The 21,908-nt window shown below is 40.6% G+C and overlaps 1 long non-coding RNA gene across 2 annotated transcripts; it reads right to left on the bottom strand.

Annotated features, from left to right (window-relative positions):
• Positions 1–120: 120 nt before the first annotated feature.
• Positions 121–20,726, bottom strand: LOC105260632. Of its 2 annotated transcripts, XR_002742983.2 has the most exons (5): positions 20,635–20,693; positions 18,282–18,351; positions 12,773–12,914; positions 11,495–11,585; positions 121–365 (listed from the first exon to the last, which is right to left on the bottom strand). It is a non-coding gene; the product is annotated as an uncharacterized LOC105260632 (long non-coding RNA). The 2 variants fall into 2 exon arrangements; XR_006599358.1 differs by having other exon boundaries at positions 122–365; positions 18,282–20,726.
• Between the last annotated feature and the right edge of the window lie 1,182 nt (positions 20,727–21,908).

The raw sequence follows: 21,908 nt of genomic DNA, 5'->3' as shown, positions 1-21,908 counted from the left end.
TCTCTAAAAAAAAAAAAAAAAACATTAAAAAAAGAAAAGAAACTTACTTTTCAACCAAAATGATAATGATAATATCAGAAACATAAAGGTAAATCTAAGCCACCAGAAGTATCATTATTATTATTAAATACAATATCCACGTGATTGAGAAAAAGCCTCCACCCTAGAAGAACCCACTGTCTACTTTCTCTGGTCTTATATCCCAGCAGATAAAAACTTACAGGGACATTTTATCCCATGGGGCAATGGCTGCCCAGTCACATTTATACGTTTCTTTGGTCAGTTCAGAATTTTATTCTCCACATTATTTCACATCTTCTCCATCCTCTTTGAACCTTCAGTGAACTCCCACTCTTGAGACAGGCCTGTGGAAAGAAATTTTTAAAATGAAGGCATTGGGGGGCGCCTGGGTGGCTTGGTCGGTTAAGCGTCCGACTTCGGCTCAGGTCATGATCTCACGGTCCGTGAGTTCGAGCCCCGCGTTGGGCTCTGTGCTGACAGCTCAGAGCCTGGACCCTGTTTCAGATTCTGTTTCTCCCTCTCTCTCTGCCCCTCCCCTGTTCATGCTCTGTCTCTCTCTGTCTCAAAAATAAATTAAAAAAAAAAAAACACGTTAAAAAAAATTAAAAAAAAAAAAAAATGAAGGCATTGGATGAATCCCAGCCCCTACCATGAGTTTAGAATAAGGTATCTCTAGCAACATTTTCTAGCATCAATGTTTAGGATGTCCCTTGTCTTTTCCCTTCCTGAATTTCTCCTTCCATACTTTACACATACCAACTCCAGGGCTTTCTCCTTTGACTTGTCTACTCTCCCACAGTGGCGTGCTGATAAACTGACTCTCTGAAAAATACAAAGTCTGGATTTGTAGTTTTTATTGACTTCTGTGGTAGAAATACTCCCACCACAGCCAATTTCAAGCTACCACCATTTTGAAATACTTAACAACCAACTCTAGAGGCTGGGAGCCCGTTCTAGTTCTCTGGGCTGTCTGCATTGCACCATGTTCCCCTCTCATTCCTTAGACAGCTCTTCCCATGGGCCTCTATTCTCTGGTCTTTGTAGAGATTTTGTGCTTGATAATAGGATGACAGCAGCCAGGATCAGCTGAGCATCCTTAAGTCACTCCTGTTAAACCTGTGGGCTGCTAACCCGTGTATTCTACTGTTCCACGTTTGAACTCACCTTTCCTCTTTCATGAAGTTCCATATTCTAGCAGGACTGAGTAATGTTAGGGAAGCACAACAAGCAGCAAAAAGCCTCTTCCCTCTTTGACAAAATTTTGGTTCCATTCTGGTTTTAGGTCTTTCCCACATTTGACAAGAGGCAACTCTTATCTCTTATGCACTCCTCTTCAGTGCTTGATAAATATCAATGTGTATGCAAATACCTGGGTATCTTGTTAAAATGCAAATCCTAACTCAGGGGTGAGGTGGGCTCTGAGAGATTGAATTTTTTTAATTAATTAATTTTTAAAAATTTACATCCAAGTTAGTTAGCATATAGTGCAACAATGATTTCAAGATGAGAGACTGAATTTTTAACAAGTTCAGAGACTATGTATGTGCGGCTGGTCCAATGACTACACTTTGAGTAACATCAGACTCCATACTCTGTAAGGCCATCCCCAACTCTGGTTGGAGAATGCAGTTACTCAGCCCAGGTGGAATCCTGATCCTCTCTCTGCCTTTTGGGCAGGGCATTTCATCTGCTCTCAATGGTTCTCAGGACTCCGGTGGTGTCTTTCGGGTCAGTCTTTCACCTCTGCGACCCCACTGCCCTCATCTTTTGCCATATCTTGAGTCAGTTCTCAACTACATCCCATCCTAGCAAAGTCAACATCCTCTGCTCCTTACACAGTCATCTTCAAAGCATCTCTCCTGCCCATCCCTTCTTTCCCACCAACCCACCTTCCTTTCCAGCTCATCCTCAATTCCCAGGCTAACACTCCCTGTCTAGTCCGTAGTCTAGTTTCAGCAGTGTTCTTAGCATGTGGGCATTTTTAATCGCTTCTCTTTATAAGGTGTCACTTTTCCATTTGTGTTCTCATGCACACAGTGTCTATTTATATTCTCAAATCTTTAAGAATAGAAGTCATGACTTTTTGCCCCTTTTCCCCACTTCTCTGAGCCAGGCATGGAGCTCCACATAGGTTGCTCCAGGGCAATGACATTCATAAGTGCCAACCAATGTCTTCTGGTCTCATCTTCTCTGTTCCTCTCTAAGCCCTTCCCTAAGTGATGCTCCGTTCTCCATGCTGCAAATGTCTCCCTCTTCCTCTGCACTGTGATATCATATAGACCTAAGTCCATCTCAGCTTCGTCATATGACAGAGCATAGAGTAGGTCCTGCCTGAGCTCAAATTGCACTTTCACCTTTTATTAGGTATGCAGGTTTAGGTAAGTGATTTTGCCTGTCTAAGACTGTTTGGAATACGGGTGCAAAATTCAAGCAATTGTGAGGGGTGATAAAATAAGTCTATGAAAGTGCTTCCTATGGTGTTGAGCATAAAGTAAAATGTATGACCTTAAGAAAGTTATGTAAACTCTCCGAGTCTTTGTTCCTCATGGGTAAAATAGGAAAAATAGTACCCATCATACAGGGTATTTGTGAAAATAGAAGGAAATGAGGTGGGTGGAGTGCATCAACACTCAACCCACAGCTGTCTCCCCTTGGTTCTCTTTTTTTATTTTTTTTTTATTTTTTTTTTCAGCGTTTATTTATTTTTGGGACAGAGAGAGACAGAGCATGAACGGGGGAGGGGCAGAGAGAGAGGGAGACACAGAATCGGAAACAGGCTCCAGGCTCCAAGCCATCAGCCCAGAGCCTGACGTGGGGCTCGAACTCACAGACCGCGAGATCGTGACCTGGCTGAAGTCGGACGCTTAACTGACTGCGCCACCCAGGCGCCCCTGGTTCTCTTTTTCTCCCATATGGGCAGGAACCCTTAGGCCAAGCTTGTTCTTGATGCTTTTTCGCTCCTCCATTCTCCACTGCTCCCTCCCTCTCAGGCTTCCTTCCTTCTCTCCTTTCCCTTTGTAAGTATTAATTGTAAGTATTGATTCAAATGGCAATGTGAGGGGAGAATGGAATAATATTGTTGGTCTGCCTTAAAGGAATTATGGAAAAGACCATGAACTTACAGGTAAAAGGGGATGAAAATGCAAAATCATGACCAGTTCTACATTAGCTCTTCATCCAGTCATTAAATACCAGGCTTCGTGGGAAATATCTGGTTATATAAGACATAGTCTTTCTCTTTAGATGCTTATGATTCCACACATCTGAACAAACCTTACTTTAAGTAAGACTACATTGTGAAAAATTCAACCTCAAATAGAAATTCTATGGTCTGAAAGGTAATGGCCCTAACATAAAATAAGAATGATTTCCTGGGGGTACTCCCCTGCTGACTATAATAAGCCTTTGCCTTTCTCCTCTGTTGTTTCAATTTTTACTTTGATGGTTGCTTTATTTTTCTTTTTAAATTTTTATTTAAATTCTAGTTAGATGACATACAGTGCAATATTGGTTTCAGGAGTAGACTTCAGTGATTCATCACTTACACACAGCACCTAGTGTTCATCGTAACAAGTGCCCTCCTTAATATAGCCTATCTCCCACCCACCTCCATCCATTGTTAAGGGTCTCTTGTGGTTTGTTTCCCTTTCTCTTTTCCTTCCTCCCATATGTTCATCTGTCTTGTTTCTTAAATTCCACATATGAGTGAAATTAAATGGCATTTTTCTTTCTCTGCCTGACTTATTTTGCTTAGCATAATACACTCTAGCTCCATCCACATCATTGCAAATGGCAAGATTTTATTCTTTTTGATGGCTGAGTAATATTCCATTGATTATATATACACCACATCTTCTTTATCCGTTCATCAATTGATGGACACTTGGGCTCTTTCCATAGTTTGGCTATTGTTGATACTGTTGCTTGACTCTGATATTTGCTTAAAAGAAAACACTACTGGGGCACCTGGCTGGCTCAGTCAGAAAAGCGTGTGACTCTTGATCTCAGAGTCATGAGTTTGAGCCCCATGTGGGGTGTAGATATTACTTCAGTAAATACAACTTAAAAAAAAAAAGAAGAAAATACTACTAGTGAATTTTGTCTTGCTTCCCCTCATCTTACAATTAACTTCAGAGGATATATTAAAAAAGGTGGAGGTGGGTGGCACTGAAGAATTACTATGAGGAAATATCAACCAACTGGAAAAAGAGAAAATACTAAGAAACAAGTCCTTTGGATAAAGGATGCAGTATTCTTAGATTCTCAACCCTGGCTACACAGAACAACTCGGGGAAAGTTTTAAAATGACCACAATTCAGATTCCATCTCTGACCAATCAAATCAGAATTTCTGGGAATTAGTACTTTTATAAGCTCTCCAGGTGATTCCAGTGTGCATTCAGGGTGAACAAAACACTCTGTTAGTTGACCAAGGGTAAGCATCACCTGTTAAGTAGATTGGTAAAGGAAGAGAAAAGAGTCTAACTTTATCCAAGGATATGTCTCTCTCAATCTTGTTCTATTCCCCAAGTAGGCCTTCATTCAATTCCCCAATTGCATCAAACCTTCACAAAGGCCCTTCCTTCCTCTATTTTTTCATCTATCCTATTCTAGCTCATTCCCCAGGCTCAGCTCGATGACTTTTCAAGAAAGCCCTTGCTAACCTAGCCTGTCTTACCCTGTGCTTCTCCCCAGCATCTACTGTAAGTAAATAATGTATTGTGTAATTGTGTTTTACCTGTGTGCCTTGCTAGAACAGGAGTTCTCAAAGTGTGCTCCACAGGCCAAAAAGCATCGGCATCCCCTGGGAATTTGTTAGGCATGCTCACTCTCCAGCCCCACTCCAGACCTACTGAATCTGAAACTCTGGGGGTTGGGCCTGGCATTCTGGGATTTAACCAGCCCCCAGAGTGATTCTGATGTACACTGAAGTTTGAGAAACACTGAGCTGGGGTCTTAACTCCTTGAGGGGGTAAAGATCTAGTCTGCTTTTCTTTCTTTTCTTTTCTTTTTTTTTTTTACGACTCCATCCTCAGTGTTTGCCTCAGTGTCTTGTGAGAGACACTGAGAGCCCTTGAAAAATATTTCTTGGATGAATGAGTACATGGCCCAAGAGTGTGAGGTGGAGATCTCTATACCTGGAGGTAGGGAGCATGTTCATTTAAGCTACAGATAAACTCTACTACATAAATCCATATGTGTAGTAGGAATTTTTATTTATCCTCAGTTGACGCTGTTGACAAAGGTCAGCATCGTTACAAAATATTAGAAGATAGCAAAGGATTTAAACAGTGAAAAGACAGGTTTAGAGGATTTGTTATCAGAGGAAAGACAGCAATGGTGACAAGTGCAGGAGGAGGGGCTGGCAGCAGAGGTCTCGGGGAGAAATGAGGGGAAGTGGAGGGAGAAGCCCTTTTAAGAAGTTTGAGGGAAATGGGGAGCTGGCAGCTGCCCCAGAGGGACAGGAAGACTCTGGAGACAGAAAGGGTGTATATGGAGGAGAGAGAGGGTGGAGCCCTGGAGGATGAACAAGCCAATCCCAACAGTCTCCTACAGGCAGGTGGGCACTGGCCCTAGTGGAGACTTTGTGGCTTGTGACATTGCTTGCCAGGCAGCCACAGCCTCAGATAAAGTGGTTTAGGGCCCATTTATTTTCTAATTATGAAGAATTTAGAGTAGCCAAGCATCAAACAGGACCTCATATCCTTGTTCTATTCATAGTGCCTGGGTTCTGGCTTGATCTTTGTTACCATCATTACCCAGATCCAACAATGGTTTTTATCTTCATAAGTTGCTAGCCAGCGTACTTTCTTCTTCTGAATCCTCCCATTCATTTATTTACCTACTGTGTATCTGACAGTACTCTAGAAACAAAGGTTTAAATTCTCCATTTGAGTCCTAGCCTTGAGCCTGGGTCCCCTCTTTCTGCAGTCAGAGTTCCCTAATGACAACTGTTGAGCAAATAACACCTCTTATTTCCAGGGGAGAAGTCCCACAGTGCCAGGATTTTGATTTGTATTTCCTTGATAATTGTTGATGTTGAGCACATTTCCATGTACCTATCGGACATTTGTATATATTCTTTGGGAACTGACAATTCAGTTCCTCTGCCTATTTTTTTTTATCGGATTTGTTGTTGTTGTTGTTGTTTGTTTGTTTGTTTGTTTTGCTATTGATTTGCATAGAACTGCATTTAAAAAATATTTAAATTGTATGGAAATTCATGGCAATGTGAATAACCATACAGCAAGGAAAATCTGTCTAGGAATAAAAGGAAAGGGAAAGACACATGCTGTTTCTGCAAGATATGCTATAGACCATCAAGCCAGGTTAAACATAGTATTTTCATAATATAGGTTATAAAACTGTCAAAAAGACAAATTCTAGTAAAAGATGTAACTATGAAATATCTACTAGAAATTAAATTATCTTCAAAGTAGAGAACAGATGCATTTCCTCTTTGCTTTGCTAATATTTCAGGAATAAAACAAAACCACAAAACCCAAAGATTGTGTGGAAGGGGGGAGGAATCAAAGTTAATAGTTATATTTTTTTTTTTAATTTTTTAATGTTTGTTTAGTTTTGAGAGAGGAAGAGAGACAAAGCACAAGTGGGGAAGGGGCACAGAGAGAGGGAGACAGAATGAGAAGCAGGTTCCAGGCACTGCACTGACAGCAGAGAGCCCGACGCGGGGCTCGAACTCACGAATCGAGAGATCATGACCTGAGCCCAAGTCCGATGCTCAACCGACTGAGCCACCCAGGTGCCCCAATAGTTATATTCTTATTAGAAAGTTTTGAAAATATGGGAGGGACTAAATGAGTTGAATTGAATTGAACTGAATTGGAGAGTGCACAGCTTTGCAAGCAACAGACTAGCAAAGACGTCTGGATCTAGGCAGAGTTTTTCTATAATAGTCTTATAAAAGTCAGTTGGATCACTGTTGGAGATTTAACAGCCCATCTTTTTTCCCTTCTATTGAGCATTATAGCTTAAAATGTCCTTACATTTACATATAAAAGCACAGAGGTCTAAAGTTATGTCATTTTAGCATATGGTCCTATTTCTGAAATGCTAATTTTGGTAGATATTTTAGGCAGTTAGTGCTAAAGTTGAAACAAGAAAAGCCATCACCTACATTCTACAAGAGTTATATTTCCCACTTAGAGTTAGTGTTTTCAAATTGCCCACACTTCATTGCAATCAACTTTTATTTTCTGTTGTCCTATTTATCACTTTACTGAATCAACCTAGGAAGCTTGTATTTAAAAAAAAAAAAAAAGAAAGAAAGAAAGAAAGAAAAAAGGAAAAAAACATCGTTGCTCCTGATTTCAGCAGCTCAGTAATCTGTCCTCTTTAACTGGATGGAAAGAAATGAATCTTGAGATAAGGGGCTAAGTCTTAGGTCACCCAAAAGCATCACTCAGCATGCATCCATTCCAGAATTTCAGCTATATCTGCACTTTAATGTAACAGTCACTGATACGAACAGGAGATATTATAAGAAGTATCTCAGATCATATCTGCACCAAGCAAATTATTAGCATTGCAGATTGATTTTTGTTCACTGAAAGATGGAAATTATTCTATTTTTTTTAATGGGTAACTGCAGTTTGCTTAATAAATATTTGCAATTATTGACTAAATACCTGGATATCAACTATGTGTAAGTGGCTGCTTGCTACAATAAAACAGGCTGAAGGAAAGATGGAAAGTTTATTCTCCAAAGCCCCCAAGTTTTTAAATGTATTTCCTGTTTCTACCTATAAATGTTTCTTAGAGGCATCCAATCTATGTATTTTAGAATGCCATAAAAATGGCTACATTTTTGTTCATTTAGCACAAGTTCTTTGAAACTTTGGCCAAACCAATTAAACTTTTTTTTAAATTAAAGTAAGCATTTCTCCAGGGGCAGCTGGGTAGCTCAGTCGGTTAAGTGTCTGACTTCGGTTTAGGTCAAGATCTCACAGTTCGTGGGTTCGAACCCCGCATTGGGCTCTGTGCTGACAGTTCAGAGCCTGGAGCCTGCTTCGGATTCTGTGTCTCCCTCTCTCTCTGCTCCTCCCTGGCTCGCACTCTGTCTCTGTCTCAAAAATAAATAAACACAAAAAAAATTTCTCCAATGTGTTTTTTTTTTGGGGGGGGGGGTGTTAAGATATCTGAAAAACAAGTTTGAAGCAGCCTCCAGAAAGCACAACCTGACAACTTGAAGTTCTCAACTTGTTAGTATATACCAGCATCTGGTATCTGATGAAATGCTCACTAGGATGTTACCCTTTCCACCAAAAGTCTCAGTTCTCTGTGTACACAGTACTTCCGTGTCTAGGAGGCTAATGATCATGAAAAATACACCATTGATTCAGCGACAGATATTTGGGAAAAAAGAAACCACTCTAGAAAACGTATAATGATTATAAATGTTACAATAGAGAGAAGGGCACACCTTATAATCCAGGTAATATAATATTCTCATAAACATGCATGTACATACATACATATTTTTTTCTCATAAGCATACGTATATATATTTTAATCTCTTTCTCTTTCGCACACACATGAACACACACATCACCTATGTGGGAAAACCTCCAACATCACAGTAAATATATTTCGATCTCACATTCATGCCATCAGGAGAAGCACACTTCTCACATAAGTGATACAATCTCACAGACTGGGTGCCATTTTCCATTCTTTAAATATTACAGTGCAAACGATAATTTCAGTGTGACAATATCATGGGGAATTTACAACAGTCAGGACATTCTAAATGGAACAGTGAAGAACTTCTAAATATCACATGTATGCACAATGCCTAGGTATAAACAGTAGCGGTGATCCTAACGTTGATTTTTATTGTGTTTAGAGGCACTTAAATCATACCACAAATGAAACTGCATTATTTTTATGTTGATTTAAATAACTTTAATTATTTAAGGCCAATCATTTTCTAAAACTCAATAAAGAGGTTATATGTGACATTTTGAGGGGAAAGTTAAACATGGCTCCTAACCACAGGAGAAAAATATAAGGCAAAGGATAAAAGATAGACACGCACAGAAGATGACATAGCCATCTGTCAGCCTCCCAAAGGACATGTTGGTTTTCATGATGCTTTTTTCTGTTTTCTTTTTCAATGCTTTACTGGGCAGCATGCTGCTCAGTTAGCAACTGTCAGGTATAGGATTCAGACAGACACTACTGATAACTGCCTTTAGGTATACCTAATATATAAGCTGGTTTGTCCTAACAGATTTGGGACAACAGTTAAACCTTTAAAGCACAGGTTTAACCCCAGATAAGAATCTCAAAGCTACCCAAGATAGACTTTTTACATATAAGTACATATAGTTACATATATTTCACATATAAGGCAAAAGGTGGTTTAGACGAAATCATTAGGGAAAGCAAAGAATTCAGGTTCCAGCAGATAATGTACCAGAATAAGCTTAAACTATCCCATGAAAAGCAGCTAGAAATGCCAGATAAGGTAGAGCAGTAATTTTTTATAAGTGTATAGAAGCCTCTGTAAGAAACAGAAATCCTTAGATGCTAAAGATGAAAAGAGAACTGAAACCCTGACAGATAAGAATATGTTCTGATACAAATAATCTTATTAAAATGGGCAGAAGACATGAACAGACATTTCTCCAAAGAAAATATCCAGATGGCCACCAGACACATGAAAAGATGCTCAACATCACTCATCATCAGGGAAATACAGATCAAAACCACAATGAGATATCACCTCACACCTGTCAGAACGGCTAAAATCAAAGCCACAAGAAACAATAAGTGTTAGTGAGGATGTAGACGAAAAGGAACCCTGGTGCACTGTTAATGGGAATGCAAAGTGGTGCAGTTACTCTGGAAAACAGTATGGAGGTTCCTCAAAAAATTAAAAATAGAAATACCCTATGATCCAGTAATCACACTACTGGACATTTACCCAAAGAATACAAAAATACTAATTCAAAGGGGTACATACACTCCTATGTTTATGGCAGTATTATTTACAGTAGGCAAGAAATGGAAGCAACCTAAGTGTCCACTGATAGATGAATGGATACAGAAGATGTGGTGTACATATACAAGGACGATCACTCAGCCATAAGAAAAAAAAGAATGAAATCCTGCCATTAGCAACAACATGGGTGGATCTAGAGAATATAATACTAAGCAAAATAGATGGTTACCAGAGGGGAGGTGGGTGGGGGGATGGGTGAAATAGGTGAAGCGGATTCAGAGTACACTATCTTGATGAGCACGGAGTAATGTATGGAAGTGTTGAATCACTATATTGTACACCTGAAATGAATAGAACACTGTATGTTGTATATATTATATATATATATATATATGTGTGTGTGTGTGTGTGTATATATATATGTATATACATATATATGTCATACATATGTATGTATATATGTACATATATATGTATGTACATATGTGTATATATGTGTGTGTATGTATGTGTGTGTGTGTATATATATATATATAAAGAATATGCTCTGATAAAAGGGCTATTCTAGAAAATAGCTATCCATTGCAGTAACCTGAGAGCTTGAGTAATTTTTTTCCTTTTATGTTGAATTAAATTTCTATAAATCTTATCTTAGAATTACAAATCTGATGTGCACATATTTTAAGTGTGTAACTTGATGAGTTTAAAAAATGTATATATCCATGTAACCGATCAAGATATAGAACATCTCCACCCCAGAATGTTCCCTTAGGCCCCCTTCCAGACAGTCTCTACATCCACAGACAACAGATTCCTATCACCATGTTCTTGAATTTTATATAAATGGAATCATAATGTATGCATTCTTTTATGAATATCTTCTTTCAAAAATGACACAGAAAGATCCAGATATCTACACATAACTATGCCTACAGGGGCTGCTTTAACCTGACAAAACTTAATAATGACAAAGGGTGTTTTTTTTTTAATGTTTATTTATTTTTGAGAGAGACAGAGTGACAGAGAGTGAGTGGGGAAAGGACAGAGAGAGAGGGAGACACAGAATCCGAAGCAGGCTCGAGGCTCTGAGCTGTCAGCAGCACAGAGCCCGACGTGGGGCTCAAACTCACCAACTATGAGATCATGACCTGAGCTGAAGCTGGACACTTAACTGACTGAACCACCCAGGCACCCCAACAAAGGGTATTCTTGAGAATGGCAATCTACACCCTAGTATATCATAAAAGGAATACAGAGGATTCCAGTATCAATCTCATGTTCTGTCTCATTAATAAGCTGTTGGATCCACTTTAACCAGTGTGGATGGAGAATGGCCTCCATATCAGTCTCATCTTTATGGTGCAAGTAATTTCTGTCACACAGGTATGGATCTGTGTGCAGATATTGACTTTCTCTTCAAAGATCATAGCTTCAAGATTTGGTCTTCACAGGAGGTACTTTATTTATAGATCGCCTTCAAGCATAGAGCCTTTATTATTTTGCTAACCTGAGAAATCCTGCAGCTTGATGTTTCTCACACAGGTTTGCTGGACCTTCTCCTTTGGAGCTGATGACCAGGTAGGCTTCATTCTGTTTTCCTGGGACAGATATGGAAAGGCTTGGATATCTAGTTTCCTTATAAAATATCTTTCTGCTTGATGAAGCTTTTGGGAACACCTTTATGCTTCTTCCAATCAACTACTGCACAGAACTTCCATTTAATTAATTTTCTTTCAAAATTATGAGGGTTACATACACTGCAAGCAGCCTCGAGTAGCAGGAGGCTGTGAGAGGGACCCAAGACTGGTTTCCTCTCACCCCTTCTAAAGATGGTGGTGATAACAGTGGCCTAGAAATGTTACGGCATCTCTTAGGCTCTCTGGATATGGGAGTTAGTGAATCTTTTTAAAAAGATGCCTGTAGAGAAGCTAAGATATCCAACTGTGAATCCCCACCTTTGAGATTTTGTTTTGCATATCACTGCATTCAGGTGAGTGAGTATTTGGAGCTTACTAGGTAATGATTGATGCCTACCCCGAGCAACAGATAAAGCTGTGGGACAGCTGGCATCCTTCAGATGCTCCAAACAAATGAGCACAGGATTGGTAAGCTGCCCCTGCTGAGTTGTTAAATGGGGCTGTGCTAGCTTCCCAGGCTTGAAAAGAAATGCAGGCAATAACATCCTAGCAAAGCTTGGCCCACATACCAAGCAGGTGACCTTAGCTGATGAGCTCTCTCTCAGCTCCTCTCCCCATGTGAACACCTGTCAATATATGCACCTCTTTTCTCCCAGCGGTCAAATTTCAGATGTTTTAGTTAGTCTGCAATGGCAAGGGTCTTCCTTGTTCGAAGCTGCAGGCAGGATTTAATCATGGTTGCTCAGGGCTAGAATGGCCTTAAAGGTCTGGTTAAATCAAGACTGCTGGGATTCAGGCTTATGCTAGGTGACATCTTAATCTAAAATGACACTGGACACCTTCTCTATCACAGCAGATGAAGGACAGAGAAGACATTTCAGTTGGGCCAAGGTGGGAATGGGAAGGAAAAGGAGGTGAGCAATGGCTCCTGACCCATGCAGGAATGCAGGCATCAAGGCTCAGGGCGAGGAGAAAACAGGCCAGTCAGGACAGGGGACTGGGACAGATGTGGGGAAGGCAGTGAGAAGTTCAAGGCCTCGGACACTGGGAGATGACAGTGAACAGTGGTAAGAAGGAGCAGAACAGGACCCAGGGAAGGGTGTGGGCCATGAGCCAGAAGCAGAAGAGAGGTCTCTGAGCAGACTTACCCAAGCGGGCACCACCTTAACAGGAGGTGGCTACTGTGCAGATGCCAGAGGCCTCCCTGTTGGCCAGGGCTGTGGCGGCTGAGGAAGGGGTCAGCATTGGGCAGTCATTCATCCTGTTTTGAAGCCAGATCTCTAGTCATTTCTGAAAAAAGAAAAAAAAAAATGAGGAGGAGCTGTGTTTTTTCCTTCAGAACTGATACGAATGACCCCATTATGTGTTGCACTAATAAAAGGAAACACAATCTAAGAGCAGCCAGTGTGGGGCTGAGGAATGAATCCTACTTTAACACATTTTGTCCATCTGTGATGCTGCTGACAATATTGGCAAAGGATAGGTAAGGTTGGTCCACCAGCAACATGTAAACAATCGTCAAGGCATCACTACCCGTAGAAATACATTTCAGAAAGCTGAGTGGGGCTTTCACTCATTTAAGAGGACAGAGGGAGCCAGTTTACACAATACACATGTTTTGGGAATAGATAAAAATGGATTTCTTGGCAGGCCCCTCTCCACACCCCCAGCACCTCCATCTTGTTTTTGGTGGCAAAGAACTGCACACACCAGCCAGTTCCTCCCCTTTTGCAAAATCTGGGTCCACCCTTCTGGGTAGCACCTCCATGTATGAGCCAGTCACAGGCATATGCTCTGTACTCAAATATCCTGTTTCAAATCATGGCTGCATCATTTACTGGCTGTATAAACTTTGGATGTGCTTCTTAATTTAAGCTTCAACTTCTTCACTTACAAAACAGAAACTATGGTACCATAAGGTCATTGTAAGAATCAAACTTAATCATTTATGTAAAACACATAAAACAGTATCTGAGGCATAAGTGCTCAATAAATATCATCATCATCATCACCATCGTCATCGTCATCATGGTCTAAGGTCTTTTCCCCACTGAGATTACGCCTGCTCTGTATTTTTCTCCCTCAACTCGCAGGGACAGAGCTGGGGAACAGCAGCCCTATCTCATGTGCTGATACTGGTCTGCTAAACCAAGGTATACCCAAAGAACAGCATTCCAACAATACCAGAGCTAGAAAGGGACTTTTGTTTTGTTTAGAGAGAGCACAAGTGGGGGAGAGGAGAGGAGAGGAGAGGAGAGGAGAGGAGAGGAGAGGAGAGGAGAGGAGAGGAGAGGAGAGGAGAGGAGAGGAGAGGAGAGAGAGAAGAAGAAGAAGAAGAAGAAGAAGAAGAAGAAGAAGAAGAAGAAGAAGAAGAAGAAGAAGAAGAAAGGAGAAGGAGGAGGAGGAGGAGAGGGAGAGTGGGGAAGGGGCAGAGAGAGAGGGAGAGAGAGAATCCCAAGCAGACTCTGTGCTGTCAGCGCTGAGGCTAACATAGGACTCCATCCCACAGACGAACTGTGAGATTATGACCTGAGCAGAAACCAAGAGTCCGACACTTAACCAATAGCCATGGGTCAAGGTGTCCCTTGACTGGATCTTTTTGAACATTTTAAACCATGCAATAAAGCAGATTTGGATGGTACATATTTATTATACTATCAGTCTGTCTAATGGAAGGGTGTGATACACAATTAGGGTGTCCTAAAAATTTTTAGCTAAATGATTCCTTAACTTTTTTGACTAGCAAATCAAGTCATATGCCCCTTCTTCATATCAGGTGGCTTCTAAACTGCTGGAAATAGGAGAGGCCCTCTGGAATCCATCTAATGTGGGAGAGAAGAGAACATCCATAGGCAAGTAATGGTAACATCATGTGGTAAAGCCACATTTGGATAGGTGATAATAATGGTAGTGACAGCTACTGTTTATGGGGTTCCCACTGTGTGTCTGGCATTATACTAGTCAGTTACCATAACTCAACACATTTAATCGTTATAACAACTCTTTAGGAAAGGTGTTGTTACCCCAATTATGTAGATGAGAAAGCTAATGCAGTGTGGTTCAGGGTCACCCAGTTAGCAAGTGGCACAGCTGTTTTATCAACTTTTAATTTAGGTCTGCCTGACTTTAAAACTACTAATCCACACTGGGTGGCTAGGAGGCTGGGAGAGGTAAGAGGGTAAAGGTAAGCTAGTAAGAGCTGGTAAGCTGTTAAGAGGGTAGCTGAAGAGTGACTGATTTCACAGGGAAGAGAGGTGAAGCATCACAAAGGAGATAAATTTGACCTTCTAGAATGAGTTAGTCGGGTGAACAGGAAAGAAAGAACATTTTAGGGGTGCCTGGGTGGCTCAGTTGGTTAAGGATCTGACTCTTGATTTTGGCTTAGGTCATGATTTCAAGATTTGTGAGATGGATCCCCCTGCCACCCCCCAGTTGGGCTTTGCACTGACGGTGCAGAGCCTGCTTGGGATTCTCTCTCTGCCCCACCCTTGCTCTTGCGTGCTCTGTTCCCTCTTTGTCTCTCAAATTAAATAAATAAACATTAAAAACAAAAACAAAAAAGAAAGCATTTTAGCAAGAGGCCATACAAGCAAAGATATGGAAGCATGTTGGATTTGGGAAACTGTGACAGACTGGCACAGTGTGATGGTGGCACTGAGCATATGGAATGGGGCTACAGTCCTTGTAAGTGGATCAGTGTGTCCCAGCACTGGTACGACCGCCTCACTTCACTCATGACCTCCACTGTGGACCATGCTGCCTTGTCCCATCTGACACTGCATTTCCAGTCTGTTTCTGCTTTCCTCAACTCCTGATGCTGTGCCACCTGACACTTAATACTGCCCTTCTGAGAACCCCCCAGCTTCCCTTCCTGATCATCATTATCCCTCCAACAAGTCTACTTCCAGAAATTAAAGACAATTGACCCATCCAATCTAGCTTGAGACGAAGGACATTATCCATGTGCTATCTGCCTCCTAGTCCCAGAACTGGGCTTAGACTTTACCCTGTAGGTCAAGAATTCTTAATGTGGGATACATGGACCAGATCCATGGAATCATGAACCACTAGAATTCTAGGAAAAATACTGTCACTGAAATATTAAAGGGAATTGACGCTTTCATTAGATTCCCAAAGGGAATACTTTCTCAAAAGATCAGAGACCAAAGATCATGCACTGTTCAATAATGTAGCCAGTAGCTACCCATGACTATTTAAATTATCTAAAATTAAATAAAATTAGAAATTCAATTTCTCAGTCTCACTAACCACATTTCAAATGCACATGTGGACGTTAGCGCAGATTATAGGACATTTCCGTCATTGCGGAAAGTTCTATTGGACAGTACTGGCCTAGATAATGAGGTGCCACTGAGGGCGGTAAAGAGGGGAACCACATGTGCTGTAAAAAGCTAGCTAACAGCAAATGGAGGACAGATCGGGGAAGGGTAAAGCCATTAGTCAGGGAGGCTCTGGGAGGAATGGATCTCATACAGTAGGTTACAAGTGTGAGTAATGGAGAGGAGGTTACAAGTGTGAGTAATGTGTCTGAGTACTTGGGGAAGGTCTGGATGGAGGATAGAGGCAGAGAAAGAAGTCAAAGCCAACTCTAAGCTTTCTAATTTGGAAAATGCCCACACAGGTTCCTCTCTGGCCTCCCTCTCCTTCTACTGCCCCTTCGTCCTCCTTAATACCCTGGGCCATGTCCTGGGTCTGGACCCTCACCTCACCATCTTCTCTGCCTAGAATATTCTTCCTCCAGGAATCCAAATGTCTTCTTCCCTTACCAGCATGAGTGACTAGGAGATGGGGAGACAGTGACTGTCACAGAAGCAGGTGTGAGGGTGAAAAAGCTGATGAGTCATTCTGCTGATGTGAGTCTGAAGGGGCCAGTAAAATGCTGAGTCATCACAGACCAGTGCCAAATATTCACTGAGGAAGGGCAGACAGTCACTACCAGGGCAGCATCTGGAAAACAGGTAAAATTGCTCTCTCACCCCAGGTACCCAAGGCCCTCAAGTATTCACCATCATCTCAATCTTCTCTCAGGAAATGTCCTGATAAACTCAGCAATACTAAGTACTAAAACACTAATGTGTACAGTATGTTAGCCAACTCAAATGTTTTTTCATTTGAATGTGGGAAAGGGTTCTAAGCTCTAAGACTGAATCTCTAATGGTGGATTTTTATGCATTGCTGTCAAATCTAGTGAGAACACATTTCCCCTACGCCTTCTACTCCTGATACCTCATAGGTGGCCTTCCTTATGAGCTGACTAAAGCAGTTTGTGAAGGGCATTTAGCAAAGGGTGGACAGACAAATTCTTTGTGACTAACTCTCCATTACTCAGAAAATGTAAATGGATCAGAAGTCCCATCCCCTCACCCTCTGAGCATGTTGGTAAGCACAATGTTACTGTATAATGCGAAAATTTCCAAATAGAACTAAACTCAGGTCTATAAATACACATGATTAAGGCTTCAAATATAGCACTGCTTTATTTTCATGGGGGCTATTTCTGTGTGGTGATTGCCTGGCTGATTTGCAATTTCAGAATACAAATGGCTTTTCTCCATAGCTAATGGGAAACTTGGCAGGATGCTGTACAGCCAGGCCCTCCTGAAAAAGTCTGTTAAATAGTGGTAAGTGCTCTTCTTCTGGATTACATAAGCAGAGCTGACAAAAGGCAACAGTACAACCCCAGAGCCTGCTAAAATGAGATAGTGTTTGTTTGGTTTCTCTTCTTATGCTAGAGGAATACCAACTCATCTGGTAATAAATCATGAAATGATCATGAGCACTTGTCCCTATGATATTCTAAGCTGAATATACTATGGTACAAATTAGGAATAAATGCCAATGGAGATCTCTCTGACATTGCATTCACAAGTAACTAAAAAATGTTTCAATAAGAATGATGTAAATAAATTCATAACCATGGGGACTGAACCAAAAATCAAGTGCCTGAAAGCAACAAACTCTACGGCTGTTATAGGCAAAACACTGAGTAGATTTTATTATCTCCATCTAATAGGGAGAACAGTATAATTATGATCTATGGTGATCTCAACACCATGAAGCACATGGTGAAGCATGATATTATTTCTAATATCACCACAGACAGTACAACCTACCTCTGAGCCAGGCCCTTGTAGATAGATACAACAAAATGATTATATTTTGAAGCAGTTTAGAGAATGATGCACTTTGGAGTCAAAGTTCAAATCCCAGTTCTCTCACTTACATATTTTCTGACTTCGAGGACACCTGGGTAGCTCAGTCGGTTAAGTGTCCGACTTTGGCTCAGGTCATGATCTCATGGTTCTTGAGTTCAAGCCCCACGTCGGGCTCTGTGCTGAGAGCTTGGAACCTGGAGCCTGCTTCAGATTCTGTGTCTCCCTGTCTCTCTGCCCCTCCCCTGCTCATAATCTGTCTCTCTCTCTCAAAAATAAACATTAAAAAATTTTTTTTAAAATAAATATTTCTGACTTTGGATAAATAACGGTTAGAGAAGTTTTCTCAAATGTACATGGGGATCTTAAATACCTATGTCTTAGGGCTATTGAGAAAATCAAATTAGAAAGCATGTAAAAGCACAGTATCTGGCATGTGGTAAATACCCAGTAAACATCTTTAATATTTTGTCTAGAAGTCTACCTTCAGTGTCTCTCATTGATTTGTGGGCCTCCTCTTCCTGGCTCCATGGTCTCTCTTCTTGGAGAACCTTCTGTGAAAGAAACAGATCTAGCTAGAGTAGTTTTTCTCATCAAGATACAAATTTAGGAAAAGAGGCAGAGTTAGTGTGAAGTAAATAAAGGTTAGGTTTTAAGACTCCTCTCTTGGATGGCCCCTTCTAAGACTTTATACCTAATTTTGTATTCATAAATTTGCATCTTTTTCCTTAAATATGCCCTTAAAATTGTATATGCTTTGGGCCCACCAAAACTCAGAAGTGCTCCTGTCTATTGCATAAGCTCTAAGCCCAGCTGGCAGCAGGTCTGACCCAAAGCTGTGGATCACAGGGCTGGCCCTGGGTGTTCTACTTTCACTTTCTGCTAATGAATCCCAGGATTGGTCAGAGATCAGGGATAAGGCCACACTTGCAGGCGAGGTCTAGAGGTTCCCTGATGAAGAGAAAAGCCAAGGGAGATTGATGTGGGAAACAAAGGCAAATGAAAAATTAAATTTCCTTACTGCCTACATCCCATTGATAAGGCCTTGAAACAGGCAGAGTGATCTTCCTCTGGGAGCTCAGCTACCTTGATATTGACACTCTGGTAAGAACAAACCGCAATCTTAGCCCAACTCTCCAGGATACTGTGAGTCTACTTTAAACATATAAAAATTCCTTTGGAAATTTTATGTCTACCCTCACAAGATATACGTTGACAATCATACTCCAAGCTTATGCCCCCCAATCTGAAGGGTCTCATGACTGAGTTTTTGCTAAATGGTAATTCATGGCCATTTCCTAACAGCAGCTAGCCCCTCAAGGTCCTGGAAACCTTGTTTCCAAATTCCTTAGAAACTTACTCTATCCCTAATTCCCTCCCAACCTGACTCCTGTCACAACCCCAGTGCAGCTCTTTCTGTCCACAGGTTCTGTCCCCGTGCTTTAATAAAACTACCTTGTTGCACTAAAGATGTCTCAAATATTCTTTCTTGGCCATCAGCTCTGAACCCAACATTTCAAACCACATCAGTATCAGGAATGAGGCAGGGTGTGACCAAGCTGAGGATTAAGGATAATTTTTCAGGAGAGACTTAAAGTTTAGTGAAAGAAATAAGATATTACAAAAATAGGTACAATAAGGCCTTAAATCAATGTTTCTCGAATGTGATCCAGGCTGACTCTGATTCAACAGCTTGACCAATACAGAAAAAGCTAGATTAAAGAAAAATCTGCTAGCAGTTATTAGAAACCTGCTGAGATACCCAGGATTTGAGGGAAGGAGAGCTTACTGAGGTCATCCCAACTTTTGGCACATTATTTTACTCCTAGGGACATGCAGTGGACTGAATGTGTCCTTCCCAAATTCATATGGTGAAATCTGAAGCCCCAGTGCCACGGTGTTTGGAGGTGGGGGTGATTAGGTCATGAGGGTGGAGACCTCATGAATGAGATTAGTGCTCTTACAAAAGGACCACAGAAAGCATTCTTGCCCTCCTTCTAACATGTAAGGTCACAGTGAAAAGACTGGGTCTTCACCAGACCCCAACGTGCTGGCACACAGATCTTCGACTCTCTGGCCCCCAGAACTGTGAGAAAGAAATGTGTGCTGTTTGAGCCACTCAACTCATCTTATTTTTGTCATAGCAGCCCAAATGCAGTAAGATAGGGCATTTGGCAATTCTTGGTGCAGGGCAAACAGCTAAGAAGTCAGCAGGAACTTGATGGGACTGGGAAGATAAGTACTGAAGTCTGAAGCTGCCAAGGCAATTGTAGAATCAAGATCCTAGACAAAAGTGGAATGCAAAAATGTGAGCCCACCACCAGCATCAGTTTTCCTCAGGCTATTTACTGATTAAGTCGTGCAGGACAAGAGGCTTGGAAGCCAAACAAATTGGGTAAAATAGCAAAGCAGAATTTGGGGTTGTTTCATAATGCTACGGAGACAAAAATGGAGTTCAGAACTAGCCAGGGAAGACTGACTGAAAAAATATCCCAGGCCTCCACTTCTAGAGGACTACATCCTAATACTGAAGGTGAGACAGAGCTACTCTGATATTCCCAGAGACAGCAAGCCAGTCTGGGAGAGGTGTGGCCCCAACTAGATTGAGGCCATCTGTCCCCTGGCTGAGAGAGAAGAGGGTAAGCCCTTTCTGGGGGGAGAAAACACCAACCAGAGCCAATGCAATGTTTCAAATATAATGTCAGGCACTCATTAGAGAGTTGTGTGTACCACTAAGAATTTAGTGTATCAGATACATTAAGATAACTATGATTTATATGTTCCAGAAAAATACAAGACAGAGAGTTCCACCGAAGCAATGGAATTTTTTTTGGCACCTGGGTGGCTCAGTTGGTTAAGTGTCCGACTCTTGATATTGGCTCAGGTCATGATCTTGCGTTTGTGAGACTGAGCCCCACATCCGGTTCCATGCTGAGCATGGAGCCTGCTTAGGATTCTTTCTCTCTCTCTGCCCCTCCCCCGCTCATGCTTGCTCTCTCTCTCTCTCTCTCTGAAAAATAAACATTAAAACATTTTTTTAATTAAAAAAATAAAGGAAGACAACAAAATTCAAATATTCAACAATATAACATTTGTAGCTTCCAAGATCCAATAAAAATTTACCAGGAATGTAAATAGTAGCAATTTTGGCCCATAACCAGGAGAAAAAAAACAATCAACAGAAAAATGCATCAATGCAATTCACCTCATTAACAGAACAAAGGAGAAAAGCTTATAATCATTTGGATGAATACAGAAAAAAAATTTGTTAGAATTCAACACTCATACATGTTGAAAAAAAACACTTGGCAAACTAGGAATAGAAGGAAACTCTTGAAATCTGATATAGAGTATCACAAAACCTATAGCAAACACTGAATAGTGAAATATTGAAAGCTTGGCTCCTAAGATTGGGAAGAAACAAAAATACTCATTCTGACAACCTCTATTCAACATTGTGCTGAAGGTCTTCAACAGGCCAATGAGGCAGAAAAGGGATAAAAAGCATATAATTAAAAAGGAAAGAAAGCCTTAAGATTATAAACAGAAGCCAGACTACCATTTTCAGAGGTGACATAATTATGTATGTAAAAAATCCAAAAGAATCTATAGTCAAACTCTAAGAAATAATCAGTGAATTAAACAACTTCACTACATACTAGGTCAATATGGTATTTCTATATATTAGTAACAAACAATTAAAAACTGTAATAAAATGTCATCAAAAAGTACCATTTATAAGAACATACAAAAATCAAATACCTAGGAATAAATTTAATAAAAGATGGCCAAGACCCTCTATAAAAAATTATAAAACATTATTGAGATTAAAAAGCTTAAGTAAATGTAAAGTAGTACCACATTCCTAGATTGTAAAGATGTCAATTTTCCCCCACATTGATTTATGGATTCAATGTAATCTCAGTAAAAATCCCATCAAGTTTTGTTTGTTTGTTTGTTTGTTTTTTTGTAGAATTGACAAGATGCTTCCAAAATTTGTACAAAGATTAAGAAAGGCCAGTATCTTGAAGAAGAATTATAGCTGCTGGATATACACAACCAAATATCAAGATTATAAAGTTACAGTAATTAAAACAGTAGAATGCTGGCA

The sequence above is a fragment of the Felis catus genome, chromosome B3 (genome assembly GCF_018350175.1).
Source record: "Felis catus isolate Fca126 chromosome B3, F.catus_Fca126_mat1.0, whole genome shotgun sequence".
Classification (NCBI taxonomy): domain Eukaryota; kingdom Metazoa; phylum Chordata; class Mammalia; order Carnivora; family Felidae; genus Felis; species Felis catus.
Note: the sequence above shows the minus strand (reverse complement) of the source record. Positions and strands in the feature narration are given on the sequence as shown.